This window comes from Lepidochelys kempii, chromosome 9 (genome assembly GCF_965140265.1).
Source record: "Lepidochelys kempii isolate rLepKem1 chromosome 9, rLepKem1.hap2, whole genome shotgun sequence".
Lineage (NCBI taxonomy): Eukaryota > Metazoa > Chordata > Testudines > Cheloniidae > Lepidochelys > Lepidochelys kempii.
In genome coordinates, this window is record NC_133264.1 from 90,223,625 (window position 1) to 90,244,313 (window position 20,689).

Consider the following 20,689-nt stretch of genomic DNA (forward strand, 5'->3'; position numbering starts at 1 on the left):
ACTTCGCCAGAAAGTAATCCTGCTTAGCGTCACTTTATGGGTTTGGAGTTTTTCTGAACCTTACAATCCCTTATGATATTTAAATAAAGCATTGTGATAATTGATTTGCTTAATGCATGCAGAAAGGACATGATCTATGTTTAGTAGGAATGTATTTATGTATGTGTTTGACAGGCAAAATCGTTTTCTTTTCCACACTAAGGGCTACAGTCTCATTTCAAAGACCCAAGGCAGTTCTCTACTGAGAAGGTGTTCTCTCTCTCTAGGAGATCCATATACATAGCAAGAAAAAGCTGTCGGGATAGTGATCTGCCATGCGGTACACAGATGGGGAATTTTGTGCTGAAGTTTGGGAACCACCATGATTGTCCATTTCCCCCAGCTAACGAGAAGATAGCACTTGCTTTTTAGCCTAGGTGGGATGAGGCAGCTCTCTGTCCCAGCCTGTCAATTTGCTAACAGAGATGGGCCCAAACTGCAGTTTCACAGTATTGCCAACTCCAAATGTCCAAAAATCATGAGATTGGCTTTACAATCATGAGATTATGCAAAAATAATAGATTTGGTGGTCTTTTTATTTGCCTTCTGCTTTCTGAGCCTTTAGGGTGCACTGGGATCACATTTACAAGCTTTCTACACAGCCATGGGGGCTAGAAACTTACTACTACTTTAAGAATGAAGGCTGAAATCATCACATAGCCACTTGACTCCAGGAGCTGGGGCTTTCTGGAAAACAATTATCATGAGACTCATGACAAAATCATGAGAGTAGACAACACTGGCTTCAGGATTTAAAAGTACCTTTTAAAAGCTGTGCAGAGAACTCCTTGTGCACTACAAATGGTTAGTTTCTGTCAGGCCTACAAACCAAGGAACTATGCCACCCGCTCCTGAGTGCAATCTACAAGCACCATACCTATTTCCATATATATACAGACCTAGAGCACTCTCATCATGATAACCAAAGTTACTGGAAGGACTGGGGCTTAGGATTTTGGCGCAGTGCTTTGTAGAGCTAGAAGCTGACTAGGAAGGCTGGGTTTAGATCTGAACTTCATTAAAGTTAAAGGGAATGTTTGGGTTCCACTCTAGCCCTTAATGCATTACTTCCTGTCTCTGTGATGGAATTGTGAATAAAAAATAATCCTCCTCCAAATCACTTTCCCCATTTTTTTTTTTAAAGCTCCTATCCCCCACATTTCTCTACTAGCACCAGTGTGAAGTATTGGACATGCCTTTCAGTAACTTTGGTTTTGGCTTAATTCTTACTTCCTAGGGGATTTACCCAGTGTGTACTTGACATATTTGTTCAGGGCATAGCAGTTACTATGCTTCCGAACTGAGCAATGATCCTACCATCCATATGCTCCTATAGTCAATACACGTCCCATTAACTGGAGGCTGTGTGGAAAAAAGAGCTAGTACTGAGTCCATCAAATCTCATGGCACCTTTATAAAGTGATCCCGAGGAAAGTGTGGGTACTCTCTCCAGTGAAATAGGGGATGTCTACCCTGGGGGGAAAAATAATACTTGGAGCAGCGAGTCTCGGAGCCCGGGTCAACTGACTAAGGCTCATGCTACGGGGCTAAAAATAGCAGTGTAGACGTTTGGGCTTGGACTGGAGCTTCAGGCTCTGTAAGCCAGTGAGGGCAGTGGGTTTCATACCCTGTACGCATCCCCTTCATACAAAGGTAATATATACACTTATGCAAGTAAATAGCCCCATTGATTAACTGAATGACTTGTGCTTAAAAGTTCGGCATGTGCTCAAATGCTCTGCTGGATTAGAGTCATCATTAGAGCTGGGCAAAATTTTTCACCCGAAACTTTTTTTGATGAAAAATGCAGATTTAGTGACATGAAAATGTTTCAGGAATTCATGATAGTTTGTGTTTGGGGCAGCGGGGAATTCTGAAATTCAAAATGTTTTTTGTTTCGACATCTTTGAAACGAAATGTTTTTATTTTTCAATTTGAAATGACTTAATTTAGAAATTTCCTTCAATTTTATTTTATTTTTTAATGCTCAATCAAAATGAAATCTTTTTTGGGGGGTGGGTAGGTCAAATAACCTATTGCTTTTGACTCAAAACCTTTTTGACTTTTCAGTTGGAAAAATTTTGGCGTTGAGGGGACCTGAAACAATTTTTTTTCAGAATTGCCCATTAATTTAACAATGTTATTTACAGCTTTAGTTAGACTGTTTACTAGTGTTACCAGTGTAGTTACCATTACTAGATTCAGAATGGCATGTGTTTGCAAAAGCGTATCTCAAAAAGGGCAATGGTATTCCTAGTTCCAATTCAAGAGCACTGATTTCAGATACACAACGTACAATTAAGATTAGAATCTGATCCATAAAATGGTGGTGGTAGGAGTACATATTAAAAGTCCTTCCCACTGCCTTGAGAAATCTTTATTGCAATAACACTCATTCTATTGTTGATGATAATTGAAAATGATTGAATGAGAAAATACCAGTTGATATTTAAACTACTACTTATTATCGAATCAAAGTTTCTTAGATAAAATCGCTTAATTAAGCGGCATTCTATTTGTTAAGCATCCAGATCAGTATTCAATAAAAAGAGGTAAATAATGCTCCTCTGATTTCAGCAACCAGCCTACCTATTCATTTAATGAAGTATTATTACAGTAACCAGCATTTTGTATATTGCTGTTCTGTAACCATAAATTGATCTGTAGCACAATTGAAAAAGGATTATTCATTTAATCCGAATCTACAATTACCAAAAAAATCCCCAAACCTCCAGCTGCTATGCTGTGACTCACAGGTTCTTTTGTCTCTGAAAGTTGTTATTTTGTATTGTGAAGGCTATTGATATATGGAAGCTTGCATTATTTTCTTCTAACAATCATGATTAAGAGAGCTTATATTGGGAGTTATGAATGAACTGAAAAGTCTCTCTTGTTGCTGTAAGATTCTTATGGTTGCCCCCTCTTTGAACTGAACTATTTAGTGAGATAACTCATGTCATCAGGATAAGCGCTTTGCAAGCTAGTTCATTTTTCATGGCTGTCTGAAGGACACTCCCGGATGGTGCCGTTGTTACCATGCAGAACTTTTATCCTGCTGAATGCGTGATGATTCAGTGCGCTTCCTTACTGGACTGTAATTCAGTGACTAAATACAGGGAAGCAGTGCTTAAATAACAGTAAGATTCTGACAAAAAGAAAGTTGATGTTAATGCTTGGGACCTGGTCCTGAAAATCCTTATCAAGTGAGTAGTCTTACAGATTTCAGTGGGATTACTTCCAGGAGTAGGAGGTTGACATTCATATCTCTGGCCTTCAATCCTTTGTTGCAATTCATGCAATTGGATTTATGCACCTATTCTGTCAAAGCCTCGTTTAAGTCTATCACAATGTGTATCGGGTCTTGGCTATTAACTCTCCCATTTGAACAGGGGGTAAGGAGAAACAGCATGGCAGAAATTCAAGATTGTATTGTTATCTGGTGTACCTTTTGGCACTTAAAAATGAGGCCTGGGTCTCATTTTCAAGAGAATTAGGCACCTAAGTCACTTTGGCAATTATGAAATTTGTGCCCAGTCACATTTTTAAGTAGAACTCACCAGTGGATTTGGATTGCACTTTATATTGCTGCTATTCTTTAAATCACAGTTTTTGAATTAAATCTTTTATTCTAGTTTAGCTTAAAAACTCATTTTTCATTTGTCATGTTTGCCAGAAGATCTACTTACATTTGAAAGGAGAACAGAAACAACCTTTTATTTAAAATATACTGTGCACCTAATAGAATGACTGTAGGGCTGATTATTAGTACCCATTACATTTTCATACTACTTTATTTACTTATTCTTGGTTGTGTTCTGTATGTAAGTGCTACCGCTTACCCTCTAAATTATTTATAGCTGATTATTCAAATGGGTGACTATAGCAAAAATGAATTTATAGCAAATATTCCTTGTTCTGCAATATTTCTAAGCTGTTTTGGCCTCTAATAGTGTAGACATGTTATGATACACCAGTGTTCTGGAATCCTTATATTAGGGCTGTTACGTTCTATGGAACACTCAAAATTTTGAATGATTAAAGGAAATGTCCAATAATGTGATCAGGATGAGAATTTCTGTGCTAATGAAATTACAACTAGCAAATTAACTGTTTGTAAAAATCCTCTGTGATTGCAGTAATTGTTCGGCACCTCTGAAGACCAGGCCTTAGAGTTTGCAGAACAGCTTAGAAGTTAAAGGATTAAATGACCCACTTTAGCTGCAGGAAACACTGGCTCCCCCTACTGGAAATGTTATATTCATACTCCTCAGAGAAGATGGGTTCAGAGTGTCTGGCCTTTTGAGCTTATCATTGTTACCACTGGAGATGAGCCTGAACAAAAACTGAACTCTTAAGCTTTGAGGAAGTTCTGATCTGGATCCAGATTTTATATTTGGTTCATGCCCCTTTTGAATCATAGACGTTTAGGCCTGGAAGGGACCTCAGTAGGTCACCTAGTCTGTTACCTGCACATATTAAGACTCCACCCCTACCCTCCCTCATGGGAATTCAGAGCATAAGGGACCCAACTGTACTGCTCCATTAGCTCAGAGCTAAACCCATTCCCAGTGGACTGAGGGCTTTATGGGTCTGTGAGGCCTTTCCCAGTGAAAGAGCCTCACACAGTGAATATCCTTAAACATATACAAATATTTATTAACAATTAGCAACAAATCAACAAAATACACACGCCAAGCATCTTCTGCTCACCACTCCCGATAAGACAGACATCTCCCGATGGCCTGTCAGGGTCTTGTTGTCTGGGCTCCAGCTTCTGCACAGCCTGGTCATATAGGGATTAAAAATCCTAGCAGCTTTGGTCTTGAGCTGTATCCCGGAATCAAGTTCCAATGCACTTGTTTTCTGACCCTCATTATATAGTCAAAATGAGGATTTCTCTTATCTATGCCTTAACCAGTTATTTTACTTAAAACATAGCTATGCAAAAAACACTGACCAATCATTCTCACTATACAGGGATTCACATTCCTAAGACCGCCTACCCAGTATCTTTTGTATTTTTCAAAGTTTATAAAAACTTCTCAAGGTCTACTTATCTTTATGCTTCATTAGTGGGGATACACTTGCAATAGCAAAACCTTCTACTTTTTATTATCAGGAAGAAGCTGCAGAAACTCAAGGTTAGCTTGTCCATTCTTTCTCCAGTCTCATGACTTTGTGAATATAACTAAACGCCAGAGTCGGGGGAATTCAGCCTTGGCATAGCTAGACAGATAGAAAAGTATCAGCTACAGCATTACTATCTGTCTAGTTATGCCAAGGCTGAAGTCCCCTGGCTCTCTAGTTTTATTTTGTTTCCAGCTTATGGTGGCTGAGCATACAAAATGGCTGCGGGTTATGCTAAGTGCATACACAAGAAGGCTGTGAGTTTCATCAAGTCTGCGCGTCTCATTACAAGTCCAATCCCCTGCACTCAAGGCAGGGCTACGGCTACACTACAGCTTAAGTTGACATAAATTATGGCCCTTAGGGGTGTAAATTAGTCACCCCCTTGAGTGACCCCCTTATTCCGACTTAAGCACTGGTGTGGACAGTGTTGCTACTGTTGATCACGGGGGCTGGAGTAATTAAGCTGCTCTCTTTCCCTTCAGTTTAGAGCGGCTACACTAAAGAGCTTATATACAGCATCTTCTTTCGTGTAGCCACCGCCTAAAGAATAACTAAACCATTCCTGACCAGTGTTTGTCTAACCTATTCTTAAAAGCCTCCAATAATGGAGATTCCACAACTTCCCTCAGCAATTTGTTCCAGTGCTTAACTACCCTGACAGGAAGCTTTTCCTAATGTCCAACCTAAACCTCCCTTGCTGCAGTTTTAGCCCATTGCTTCTTGTCTTGTGCTCAGAAGTTAAGGAGAACAATTTTTCACCTGCCTCCTTGTAGCAACCTTTTGTGTACTTGCAAACTGTTGTCATGTCCCCTTTCAGTCTACTGGGTTGGCTAGTAAACCTTCTGACTAAAGGTGTAAATAACTGATTAAGTTCACAGGCAATTCTAAAAAAAAATTGTTTCAGGTAGACTCAAAACCAGTGAGCTGAACTGGAAGCCTGGAGTAAAATGTTCAAAAATGACCAAGTGATTTAAGCTCCTACATGTTTTAGAAAATGGTAACTAGGCTCCTAAGTCACTTGGGCACTTTAGAAAATTCCCCCAAACATTGAAACACCCCAACATTAGGAAAGTTTTTATACAGATCCAGTATTTCAGATTGGGCTTCCTATTATCACATAGCACTAAAAATACAGAGAAGAAGGGAAGTCCTCCACAAGAATGAAGAATGATTTGAATGACTCTAACTAATATACAGTATCATTCATTGTCACTAAAGGCATGTCTACGTTTACGGTGGCATGTAAAATACATGCACTTGAGAAGGTGGGCCAGAAGCAATAGCATCACTTAAACTTTGTATTAATTCATTTAATAAGCAATGAGCAATTATTTACTACTTGTATTTCAGTGGTGCTGAGAGGCTACAGTCACGACTGGGGATCTATTGTGCTAGGCACTGTGTAAACACGGAGCAAGAGGACAGTCCCCGCATCAAAGAGCTTAAAGCTTAATATACATAACAAAGGATGGAAGGGGAAGCAGAGTGAAGTGACTTGCCCAAGGTCACACAGTCAGGCAATGGCAGAGCTAGTAACAGAATTCAGTCTCCTAAGTCCTAATCTGTTACCCTATCTACTAGTTTGCACTACCTGTGGTTCTCCAGCGTGACCAACAGGGAGGGAACATCATGGTTATGTCTAGAGTTGTGTGAATAACTGACTTTTTGGTTTGCTGGCAATTTTCCAGCAAGTAAAATAAAATAATTCCCTTTGGACTAAATGAAATGTTTTGTTTGACCCAACCATTTTTGTTTAAACTTTCAGCTATAAGATTTTTTTAAAATTTTTTTAAAAATAAAATTTGACACAAAGTAATTTCAAATCAGAAAATTGCTACATTTTGTTCTTAAAATATTGAAAGGAAACCTTTCAATTTTCTTCTGTTTTTTTGGACTGAAACAACGTGGCAACATTTTTGCCACGAAGTTTTCAAAAATTTGTGAAATGCTTTGGTTGACCCAAAGGTGTTGTTTTTTCTTTTTCCAGCCCCCCCCACCAAAGTTTCAGTTGGAAAATTTCACTCAACTATAACTATGTCTCTCTTTGTTTATGCTGTACATTGCAGAACATTTCTACCTGCAGAAAGGAATGCAGAATCTGTAAGAGAAAAACTCCTTCTAGCAAGTGCATGAGTTGCTTGGAGGATGTGCCACCCACAAAGACTAGGAGTTTGAGTAGTCATTGTCCATGACAAGAGCCTCTTTTATATGTAAGAAAAACAACAACAACCCACAAGAGTAATTTTAAGAGAAATAAGATGATGACTCTGCTCACTCCATGTATCTGTATGTATGGGTAGCTGTTAAGTGTGCAGTAAAGCAAGTCTATGTGAGAAGGCAAGTTATAGATTCCCCCACAAACAAGTTTCCTTTCATTGTTTTTCCTTTTCTTCCTCTGTAAATACACCCCTGCCCCCCCCCACACCCACCCACTGAATCAACAGAGTTGAATGTTAAGATGTCTGTACTAATGCACCATGGTGGGTTTTTTATTCTCGCCTCTCTAGTGTGTCTCTGTAATTAATGTCAAAAGTCTCCTCAAACTCTAAATGCTGAATAAGAGGTAAATCAGTCATAATATCAGGAGGACCCACTGCATTTAGTTTCAGTAGCTTCAAGGCTGCTCTTTGGCCAGTCCCTTTGCTTGTCTAGCATGTAGTCCTTGGAGCAGAGAAGAGTGAGAGAGGTAAGAATTGATGGGCACTTAAGAGATCCTAAGGAATGAGACAAGGACTTGCCTTTTTAATGGGTGTCTTCTGGCTGCATGTTTCAGAAGTGCAGACACCACTGAACTTCTGTGCCATGAGAACTGCCGAAAGGGGCAAGGAGTTCTACATTGCAATGCATTGGCCTCCCTGTGGCAAGCCAAATCCATTGAAACTGCCTTGGGGCAGATTTGCTTTTACTACTTTCCTGTTGTAATATTTTTCTTGGCTTTGATACACTATCCCTGACAAGTACCAAATCACTCCACAATGTGCGCACGGATTACTTGACCCATCACAGAAAGTCAGCCCCCACTGCTAATGAAGAGTGCAGGTCTGGTATAAATTTGTGAATCTGGGGGCTGGTGTACTAGGCCACATGTGGTAAGAAGGGGCCCAGCTGGGTCTATCTTTTCCCCAATCCAGCAATTTCTGTACCTAGAACTGTGCTGAGAAGATTTCTCTCTGGGGAAGTAGGACCCATGCAACAGCTCCCTTTTCCCCAGTCATATGGCCCTGAGGAAAGAGACTGCAGGGAGCGGTCTGCCAGAGACTGAAATCCACTGAAACGACAGCATTTCAGTCCTGATCAATAGGCTAATGTTTGTAAATCATCTTGAAGATGAAAACATGATCCAGCTGCTAATTATTGTTGAGTGGGAGTATTCTTTTCCAGCTACATTACCATACACCTCAGGGTTTTTTGTGAGGCTGTGTGTGGGCAATGGGGAGAATGAAGAATAGTTTGCTTAACTAAAGATAAAGGAAGAATTGTAGGTTGCCAGAATCTAGTTACCCGTGTTGTGAATTTGGCTAGGACATTCAAATTCCATAACCGTACTGCTGAGAAATGCCATGGGATCTGCAGTGATCACAACTGCACACGATCACAAAATAGGTGTTTCAGTGTCCTTTTTTTCCTGAATCAAATTGTGCTGGACAGCTCAGACATTCGTCTTTCCCATTCTATTACTCTTGTCTCATGAGGTGACAAATTACATTTGCCTGTGTTCGTCTTGTGGTTGTGTCTGATTTCCTAGAACCTACCTTCCCCAGGGAAACAAGTTAAGGGGAAGAATTACATAAGTGCTTTGGTTTTATGTCTTACTAGTCAGTTGGTGCCTCCATCATCACAATATCCTCTAACTACCATACTAGGGCATTGCTCCAATACTGATTTGGTGGGAAAAGAGCCATTTACTGATCACCAGCACCAGTCTTTCATCCAAGTCTTGACTAAGCACCACCTTGTCCGTAATGTATAATGGCCTGAGTCCTGGTTAGCATTATGTTGTTGTGCGTATTTGGATACATCACTATCTGAAATGTAGATTTATATGGAAACAAACTTTATGGAAGAAACAGGCTAATGCTTTCCAGTACAAAGGAGTTGCGATGTGTTGATGAAAGGGAAGATACATGCAGCTCTTTCTCTAAAGCAGGGATTCTCAACCCAGGGCCTGCGGGCTGCTTGCGGCCCAGTCAGCACACAGCTACAGCCCATGTGACCTCCTCAGGGCCATACAGGTAATATATATATATATATATATTGTGTGGATGCAGCCCACATAACGCACACAGAGTTGCATATGCGGACCACCATGGTTAATAGGTTGAGAACCACTGCTGTAAAGGATACCAAATGTTGTCTTCTCTTCAGTTTGTGCAAGCATTAGGGATTAGGTAAATGGACGGGGTGATAGCACTGAAAGTTTCCCCAGCGAGAGATGATTATGCATTGTTGTGCACATAGCTTAAGACATAAAATATGTATTGGGTATTGATTAGATTACACTTGAATTAAAGGGGGGTGTGAGAGAGAGAGAGAGAGATGAAAGTTGATGATTTAGTTGGGGGTTGGTCCTGCTTTGAGCAGGGGACTGGATAACTTCTTGAGGTCCCTTCCAACCCTAATATTCTATGAAGGTTGTTGGACCATTTGCAAAGTGATTGTTTCTGAGAGGTTAACCTCTTCATTCTCCTCCTGTGTTACGATGGAATGACAGGTGATTGGAGAGCTGAACTGAAGCTATGATTCCTGCTTTCATTTGAATACTATGTGTTGTCTTCCTTTTGTAGATGTATTCACTGTTGCCAGCTCTCCTGATTTTTACTGCATGTCTGGGGACATTTGGTGACTTTTTTTTTTTTAATGTTCCAGCTCCTAGAATCGCGTTACTACACTGGCATCTCAGATTTTAACAAGTGTGGGTTTCTAGCTCTCATGGCTCTCGAGAAAAGCTTGGAAATGCGAACCTTGAAGGTTCACACATCAAAAGGCAAATAAAAAGAAACCAAAATGTATTTTTTTTTTAAAAAAAAGCCCTTAGGATTTCTAAGCCAATCTCCTGATTGCAGTACTTTTGAACCCAGTACTCTAGAAGGCCTGTTAAGGCCTGGGGCTGGTCCCAGCTGTGCTCCATTTTACTCTCTCAGTGCAGCAGTCCAAAGATTCATAACCTTGTACAACAGTCTTATTGCATTTATTCTTCTCTAGTAATTATTTGGCTATTTTTCATTTGCTGATCCGCAAGTTGATGAATGCTAATCAATCACTCCTCCCCCCCCCACCCACATACACACAGGGAGAGTTCTGAATAGAAATGGGCCTGTTCTTTCTGGGGGAGATAGAGAGAGAGATACAATCTTATGATTTCTTGCACTAGCTAGTTCTGACATGAACATATCGGATGGAAGGACATTATAACAGTGAACTGGAAAAACACCATCATTCAGACAAAAAGACACTGAGGCTGAATTCACAAATTAGTTCTGCATAACATGCATTCTAATGCTATTCAATTTATTTTAAAACAAGCATTGCCTTGACCTTAGTTATAGGGTGCGGGCAGGTCACATTCTCCTGCAGGGGCTGGAGACAGCCACAATGGAAGAATTGCTAAATAGAAATGGGCAAATGTCTCATTGTCACAGGGCAAAAGAAACCTTTCACAAACCTTTTTGTGCAGTCTGATGTGGTCCCTTCTCTTCCCACATTGTTGAATTTAGCTGTCCTGCTTAGGGCTTAAGAAGGGTCAAACTCCATGAGGAAATTACACCCCTGCATTGTTCTGGTGGGGGGTGGTGTTTGACTGCTCTGAGTTGATTATACTATTTAGTTGTATTGCAGTAGTACCAAGAGACCCCAGTCAAGGATAGGACTCCACTGTACGTACACACACACACACACACCACCCAAAAGATGGTCCCCACTCCAAAAAGCAGACACGTAAATTTGACGAGTACTGCAATACTCGGATCAGTTCTGCTGCTTGATTATACCAACCTTGAATTCCTTGCTTGAATGCCATTTGCTGCCATTCGTTTGCTTGTGGATCATCTTTGGATGTTTCTGAATGCCATACAGGTTCTCGAGTGGCGGGGCTCGTTCACAAGTACCCGTCAATGCCAAAATTCACGGTGTTTTGTGTTCAGTGAATATTCTTTGATTAGCTCTCATTTTTGACCCTCTTGTTGTTGGTTAGAGGATTCTGGAATAAAGGAAACCAGTTGAGATGTGTAGCGGGTAGTGTTGCTTTGTCCTAATTAACTGTATGTAGCGTGTCTCACTCCACAAAGATTCACAAATGGACCATGAAATAGGAAGAGATTGGGAGGGAGGAGTGTGTTGCTTTGATTAAAACAGCTCTCTGCTGGGATTCCATTCAGTTGCCTTCCAACTCGGGCTATATTAAAATGTTGCTGAACAAGGTGCTGTGCAAATTGCTGGAGCTGTCATTAAAAGCTCTAAAGTTAGCATAGTCACATCCTATTAGTTATCCAGAAAAATGCAACATGCCACATTAGTGTCCTGCTTGAGACCCTAGGAATTCTGGTCATGGAGGGATTAAAGATCAGACCTTTCCAGGTTAATTCAGAGCCACAGAGGAAGGATTTCCCAATGGCTAGGGCAGTAGCCTAAAGTTTGGGAGACCTGGGTTCAAGCCCTAACTCCACAGCAGACTTCTTGTCCGATGTTGGGTAAGTCAGTTAGCTCCTCTGTGACTCAGTTTTCCATCTGAAAAGGGGATAACAACACTTCCCTACCTCTCAGGGGAATTGAGGATGATGATGTTAAGGATTGTGAGGTGAGCAGATACTATGGTCATAGAGACCAGATAAGTAGATAGCTTTATAGGTGATTTCTATACTGTTGCTTTGATGGAATCAGTATAGGGCAGGGCACATATTACAATTAATTGAGTGTAGGCGATAAACATCTGCTTATGAACAAGAACAATGCATATTTTTCATACATTTTGTGTTCGCTGTTGTTTTTCTTATTTAGAAGGTAGTACGAAACTGTAGTGTCTCCTCTAACCAGAGACCTAAACCGTTTAAGCTGAAACATATGACTCAAAGAGGAAGTATTTTGCAAAAAAACAGGTGCAAGGGAAGTCAATTTCCTATTCATATTCTGTTGTGGCAATTGGTAGTCTAGAGAAATGGCAGACTTCAATTAGCTGGAAAAGTGACATCTTTAATTAAGAGAACCTCTCTGCCAGCACACTGAACGGTTGCCAGTTTCTGAGCATTTAGGGACCATTGATTGCCAACAATGGTAGCTAAGCTGCTTCTGTGCAGAATCTAGTTGAATTTTCTCAAGTTAAAGCTTAGGCTCTGAAGTTAAAGTTAGAGGAACCCATAGTTTATTCTGACTTGACTTACAGTACAGTACCCTACATTCTGTGGCTCCTACAGCATGAGTCAACGTTCAGCAATGTGAGGGCACAGCTGAGAAAATCCCTCAGGCCTCTGTAGCTCATCATGCTGGGAATCTGATATGCCATTTACGGTATACCTTACACCGAGAAGCTTGAGTCCCTGTCACTGCTGGTGGTAAGGGGCAGTATGGACTTCTCTGCACCAACGGGGTAGCTGTGCCATGGGGCACTCACCTCAGAGAGAGAGAGTTAATTTGACTTAAGGCTGCTGGTCCAGGAGTACAGCGGACAGAGGCTGTATGGGAGATGTGCTTTCTCAGAACATCTGTATGCCCTGGTCGCGTCCCCTCCTGCACCAGTATTTCCTGCTGTTAAGGTGGGCTTGACTGGGGATTGTAGGGGCTTGCACACTGCAAACCTGCCTTCCCCATGATGGGTTTACCAACCATGGTGGACTCCCTGGAGCGAATTGCATTCCTGGTGTCTTTGGACATCATGCTGTTCCTTTAGCTCTGAATCTGGGAGCTGGAGGCTGACCATAACTGCACTGGAGGATAAAACCCTTTGTTTGACCCTGGCAAAGGCTCACTATCAGAATGATGTCATCTGCTGGCAGAGGCACAGCTAGGGAAGATGCTTCTGCTCCTTATTTGGCAGTGGCATGTGTTGTAGACTGCCAAGCCCCTTCTGCTGTCCCTTCTTCAGTTCCTAAGTCAGGTTCAGGTGCAGTTTCTCTAGTGCAACAGACCTGGACTTCAGCATGTCCATCTCCACTGAACCCTGCTGGGGTATAACTTACTCTCTAAGCAGGGGCTGCTGCTGCTGCTCTTTCTATTCACAGGTTTCAGAGTAACAGCCATGTTAGTCTGTATTCGCAAAAAGAAAAGGAGTACTTGTGGCACCTTAGAGACTAACCAATTTATTAGAGCATAAGCTTTCGTGAGCTACAGCTCACTTCATCAGATGCATATCGTGGAAACTGCAGCAGACTTTATATATACACAGAGAATATGAAACAATACCTCTTCCCACCCCACTGTCCTGCTGGTAATAGCTTATCTAAAGTGATCATCAGGTGGGCCATTTCCAGCACAAATCCAGGTTTTCTCACCCTCCACCCCCCCCCACAAATTCACTCTCCTGCTGGTGATAGCAGGAAATAGCCCAACTTGATTGTCATGCACATTGTGTAAAGAGTTGTCACTTTGGATGGGCTATCACCAGCAGGAGAGTGAATTTGTGTGGGGGGGTGGAGGGTGAGAAAACCTGGATTTGTGCTGGAAATGGCCCACCTGATGATCACTTTAGATAAGCTATTACCAGCAGGACAGTGGAGTGGGAGGAGGTATTGGTTCATATTCTCTGTGTATATATAAAGTCTGCTGCAGTTTCCACGATATGCATCTGATGAAGTGAGCTGTAGCTCACAAAAGCTTATGCTCTAATAAATTGGTTAGTCTCTAAGGTGCCACAAGTACTCCTTTTCTTTTTTCTATTCACAGTGGCTCCAAATTTAAATTGAGCTGACTCCTCCTGCCTTTTCTCCCTCTGTTGCTAACACATACTCTGAAGACTTGGTCACCATTCTTTCTCCTCCACTGGGCTTTGCTGCATATGTTCCAGAAATATTCCAGTCATGGGGGTTTGCTTAGACCCCGGAAGCCATAACTCTTGCAGCTGTCTTGTCCTCCACTTTTTTTAACCACTGCTAAATCTGACCCCCTCAGGGTTAACTCCTACAGCTATCTCCCCTAGCTCTCTGCCTAGAGTAGTAAGAAGCTGTACACATAATTCAAGGGTTGCTGGGTGCTACTTGTTTTCTTCTTTGCCTTCAGTCCCTCTTGAACTTCATCCTGATCATCTCTCTCTGCCTCCTTTGCCTTTTCTTGGGTTTTTAGAGGAGGCCTTTGCTTGCTTGCTTGCTTTGCTGTTTAAAATATAATGCTTGTGGGAAGTATTGGATCAGTCTCACTCGTGGTGGATTCAGTCTCTGTCTATTCAGTCCTGAGCTCCGGGCATTCAGTGTCCCTTCAATAAGGCCCATTCAGTCCTGCTGGATGTGTAAGTTAGTGCTCATAATAGAGCTGGTTGGAATTTTTTTCTGTTTACAAAAAAACATGTAAAATTGTTTTTGACAAAATGAAATAGCTCTTCATTGAATCATCCAAAACACTGAAAACCAGAAAAGAAATCATTAGGGGTGGGGAGAGAGAGAGATGATTTGCTGATGAAAAATGTTTTTTTGAGGAAACCAGAGGCTTTATATGACAACTTTTGTTGAGTCAAAAATCCTATTTTTCAGTTAAAAAGTTTCAATGGAAATATTTTGACCAGTCCCAGCCAATAGCTAGAGAGGAGTTTAATAAACATTCTCATTAAGATCATGGAACTTTCTTCCCCTGGGACACCAAACAGTCATTGGATGGTAATAACTTTTAGCTACTTGGGCTGGATTTGAAATGCTGAGGAAGAGGTGAAAGGCTCCCCATCTAATGGCCACCCCAAAGCCAGTTTCTTTCTTATGATTACTTAACCGCCTTCCACCCTCCAATTTGCTTTAAAAAAGGAGGTTGCTTAGCATCTCTGACTTACTACAGAAGTTTATTCTCCTCAGGGTTCTCCATGTAAAATAGCTATTTGTATAGAGGGAACCAGCTGGTTGGAAAATAAATTGATTGGAAAAAAATTACATTTTTTTTTGCAAAATATTTTGGAACACATTTTTTTCTTGTTGTGATCAGCGCTGTGTCTGACTATAATCAAAATGAATAAAATTTACCTTTCCATCCTCTGCTTTTTGTCCAGAGCAGAAATGTTTTACTGGTGAAATATCCATGCTGCTCTCAGAAATAAGAAGCAAGCCAGCTATTTTTTGCAAATTTTATGTCCCTTTGCTTTTTTAATGGATACAGTGAAAATGTATAAAAATTGCCAGATTTTATGCATGAAACTGTTGGAGCACCTCAAGCAGTCAGCAAGCTATTTTTCTTGATTCCCATTGTAGTGCTAGTTATGAGAAAGATAAGGAATGCTGAGATATCTACAAAGGGGTGTTATCTCAAGTAAGAGATGGTGAGGTTCTCTCAGCCCAAATCAAAGAGGGTGGCTAACATCTGACATGTTAAATATGCTAGAATAGTTTAAAAGAAGAGAAGACAAAGATGCTATAGGTGAGTTGGGACATGCAGGCAAGACCAGGAGAGTTCTGGGAACAGCACACATCAAAAGTGAAAGGGACAAAGGCTGGGAATTGTTTGAGATTGTAAATGAACTCTGTGAAAAGACCACTGAATTGTTACCAGTGACTGACAAGAACATAAGATGTCACGTGTGAGAATGAAGATATCCTACGTCTGGCAGCCTCGGCATCAGAAATTCAGACAAAAAGACAGCATCTGATGCGTCTCAGTTTGTGATTGCATTAGGTCAAGAACAGAGAAGAGGAGAGAGGAATGGAAAGCTGGTGAAATGAGAGAGGCAGATACAAGTGACATTGAAGAAAATGGAATGAAGTGGTTAGGGAGATTTCAGGGAAGAAAACCTGAGAGAGTGTGAAATAGTTGCCAAAGTACTCTCGAAGGGCCCTGAAGCAGGGGAATGGTAAGAGTTCTTTGCTATGTCATTCATCTCGCTGTTCACTAGGACTGGATGGGAAATGTACCTTGGCTTATGAATTATCATTTAAAAAATCTTAAACGTGCAAAAGGAGAACAAGGGCGTTTGCATAAACTCTGGAAGCTCTAGTCCGCTAAATGCATAGGTGCCAGCTGCCTAGGGGGTGCTCAGCACTCACCAGCAGCCCCGCGGATCATCTCGCCTTCCCACCTGCCAGTGGGCCCTGCTGCTCCGCTCCTGCCTGCCGTGATCAGCTGTTCAGTGGCATGCAGGAGGCACTGGGGTGGGGCGGGAGCAGTGGGAGCAGGAAGAAGCAGGGCAGGGAGTGGAATGGGGTGGGAAGGGGGAGGGTGGGGACAGGAAGGGGCGGGGTGGGAGCTTGGGGAAAGGGGTGGAGCAGAACCTGGGGGAGGAGCAGGGGTTGAGCACGCTGCCAGGGAACAGGGGAAGTTGGTGCCTGTGGCTAAATGGTTTTAGAGAGTTTCTCAACAAGAGCCAGGGATGGAGTTGCAGAAACATTTGCATGTAAGCCACGTGGCTGAAAGTACAAGAGTTATATGTTTGGGGGGGTTATTTTGTTTGGCTTTTAAAAACAAAGGTGGTGCAGGTTGTGTTCCCTACAGTGAAGGTGCCCAATACTTTCCATTATAAGACACTATTACATTGCCAAACTGAAACAATTCAGGCTGAAATTTTCCATGCTGGGTGTCTGGCCTCAGGCTGGCTGAAATATTCATGGGGATGGAGGAAAGTTTCAGCTAAAATGGTTCATCTGTTTTTAAGAGCAAGATTAGGGAAAACTACATGTGTTGTTCAGATTAAAAGAAATTCTTACAATCATTTAATTAAAGGGCCATAGCACCTTATGATCTGGAGCAGGGTTTGGATTTGAAGTTAGCCCAAGGGGTTGCCCTGGTATCAGGGATGTGCCTTTTTCCTGTTCCTGTAGAAAAACAGCCGAAATTTGAGTGAATCGTGAACCTCTGAAAAATGTCAGTTTCCACATGCTTGGTAGAAACTTGTTTGAGTTTGGCAGCTAAATTCTCCAGCAATTCCATTTGCACTGAGCATGCTCGAGTCCCTCATGGCTCCAGCATGCTGACCAGAGTGTAGAGCAGCTGAGCATGATCCCGACCTGGGCTGAACAGAACCTTGGGTGCTAGGCACAGGAACTGAGAGCAGGGCAAGAGAGTGTCAGTCACTCCTGCATTCTCCATGCTCCCCTGCTGGGACTGGTGTGTGTGTGTGTGTGTGTGTGATATGACGTTCCCTGGGTGTAACCTAGACTCTGGGACTGCTGAGCCCTTGCCTCTCACTCGGTGGTGCTGATGTCAAGCCAAGAGCCTCTGACAGGCACTGCATTTACACAGACATTCACAGGCAGGACAACACCCATCTCCCAGTCACTCATGAATCATCAATAAAGAAACTCCAGCCAATTCCCCCTGAGCCCTCCAGCCTTGCATGACAGAAATATACTGCCTTGCACTACTCAAGGTTCCCTTGGACTGTACAAACTCATTAATAACTTCATCACTTCTTCATAGGAAAGTGGACCAGCCTTTGTAATCTGAGCTGAGATTCCCCCAAGCACTTCAACCAAAACACACAGTTTTAGGTAATATATCAAATAGATTTATTAACTGTTGAAAGGTAGATTTTTAAGTAATTATAAGTAGCAGGCATAGGAATCAGAGTTGGTTACCAAAGAAGCAAAAATAGAAATGCAGCCTGAATTCTAAATTAGACAGACTAAGCAAGATTTGAATCAAACAATGTCTAACCTTAACAGATGGTACAAGCAGGTTACAGTTCCTCAATACACAGACTAGATACTCTTCCAGCCTGGGACCAGATTTCCCCAGTTCAAAGCCTGTGTCTTCCAGTCATGCTTCCAGGTGTTGAGATGGAGGGATGTGGGGGAGAGAGAGACCAAGTGTTGATGTCACTGTCTCTTTTTACGCCTTCTTCCAGCTGTTACAAAGTTCCTTCCTGTGACCTGGGGTTCTGGCAGTCCCTATTGGTCAAGCAATTTCCATTGTGTACGTGTCTCTAAGGAGTCTCTGAGACAGTGGATTTTTTTTCTTGATGGACATAAAAACCGTCTGGTCCTCCTTTGTTGTAACAGAAAGGCTGGCTCATGGGCGTTCCCAACCTCACAACATATTTCAGTAGCACATACAGTAATACTTCATAACTTCACATACCAGCATAGTATGTACAATCCAACAGGATATTAATGTTCAACAGATCCAGATTTTTAAAAGCATACCTCATAAGGCATACGTTTGTATAAAATATCATTATGAGACTGGTGAATATGGGGGGTTCTAGGGTGCTATTTTGAGGTACAGAATGTCACTCTGTGTGTGTGTGTGTGTAAGAGATGTAGGGCAGGGGGACATGTCCAGGAACAAAGAGGAGGAAGGGGGGTTGGGAGCAGGAGCTGGGATGGGGTGGGAGAGGGAAATACGAACATGGTAAAGAAGAGGAGCAAGAGTCGGGGATGAGGGTGGATAGGTGTTGTGGAGAGAGGTCATGGGGAGGGTGGATCAGAACAGAAGGGGGCATGGAGGGGCAGAAGGCTGTGTAACCACTAGAGCCCCACGGATCCTATTATTCCTGTCTGTTAAATAGCTGTGAAACCCACCTGCAAAGTAAATGTCTCCATCCACCTCTAGTAGTAGTAAGGCCATGTAGAAGATAACAGCTTTCTACTGTTACCAGTTACTCAGTTAGCTCAGGTGGTAGAGGACTATGATGTGAAACTAAAAATCCCAACTCTGCTGATGACCTGCATGGGGGATTAACATGACATTTGTGTGTTTTTGTTTTGTCTTCCCCATCCCCCTTGCAAATTTTTAAGCTTTTAAACACTTAGAAAATTACATCCAAAACACTTAAGTTGAAAAGTCAAGCACCACAAACATTAGTAAATTCCAGAATTTGTCCCCCATATGCATTTGGATATGGTCTTTAATTACATGATCTCATACTGTTTATTTTTTCTACAGAAAAAAAAGTTTTGATGAAAAAGTTTTAGCCAGCTCTTGGAGTTTCCCATGTATCACTGAGGGCACAATCAGTGGGGTTTCAGAACTGTTGTTAGGGCCATAATATGGCTTACACAATCTTCATTAGTGGCTGTGGTGAATGATAAGGAAGGAACCTAGCTTGACTCAGGCTGTTTGCAGGGTTGACAGAAAAAAAAATCTTGTACAGGTAAGCTGAGTATGTTTGATCTGGAGTCAATGAAACATAAAAACCATAAAGCCTACCATGTTCTTTTTACTTAGTCATTTTTCTGAATAAATCTATACTGTAAAGTGGGCATAGGGAAAGATCAGACATGGAGTTTTCAGGTTGCCAGGCAGCTAAAGGACATAAAAGGAGAACAAAACCTTGCGTGATGGCTGAAACTGGGATGCAACCAAATCCAATCTGGCAATATCTTCTTGTGCGTTTTATATCTTTAATATCCTGGGACCAACATGGCTAGAACAACACGGCAAGGAACTTTCAAGAAGAATAAATTTTAATAAGGTCCCTAGATCACCAATTAGATCTGTTTTTTCTCTCTGCACACACACACATCACTTCTGACCATCAGTTGTATCGAGCTTCCTTTTGAAAATAATTAATGCTACAACCACTTAGTGTTTTTCAAGGTAAATAAAAGTTTACAGCTGAACCAAAATAATTACAAACACAGACAGGATGTTGCTGTCTGCCATGGGTGAAGAGAGGCTTTGAAGAAACTCTTTTGGAACCAGATCTTGTTGAGACTGTGGTTGGGATAGTTTTGATGAGGATTGGATGGCAATGAAATTGCGTGGACTGTTTTCATGAGATTTTTGACTCTTCCCCAAAACTGGAAGTCTTGGAATATCAGATGAGGGGGAAAAACTCTAGCCATCTCATTTCTTTTTTGGAATGTTCTTGTTTTCCTCCTCTATCCCTAGGTAAAGTTTCAGAAACTTTGAAAAATAGGGATATTGCCAATCCTAACTATAGTGGCATGAAAGTGAGACACAGGGTTTGGCCCAGGAAACTCATGCAGTTGGACTGCTGGGCAAAAGTATGGTCCATGCTAAAGTAATAAACCTATAATGGTATAAAGAAAAGGAGTACTTGTGGCACCTTAGAGACTAACAAATTTATTTGAGCATAAGCTTTTGTGGGCTACAGCCCACTTCATCGGATGCATAGAATGGAACATATAGTAGAAGATATTTATATAGAGAGAGAACATGAAACAATGGGTGTCACCATACTCACTACAATGAGAGTGATCAGTTAAGGTGAGCTATTACCAGCAGGAGAGGGAAAAAAAACCCAACCAAACAAAAAACCCTTTGTAATGATAATCAAGATGGGCCATTTCCAGCAGTTGACAAGAACGTGTGAAGAACAATAGGGGGGAAAAATAAACATGGGGAAATAGTTTTACTTTGTGTAATGACACATCCACTCCCAGTCTTTATTCAAGCCTAATTTAATGGTGTCCAGTTTGCAAATTAATTCCAATTCAGCAGT

At 41.6% G+C, this 20,689-nt stretch overlaps 1 protein-coding gene across 8 annotated transcripts in view; it reads left to right on the plus strand.

The window, feature by feature from the left end:
• Positions 1 to 20,689, plus strand: part of IL1RAPL2 (interleukin 1 receptor accessory protein like 2) — a 547,775-nt gene that overhangs the window by 100,723 nt on the left and 426,363 nt on the right. The window lies entirely within an intron of this gene.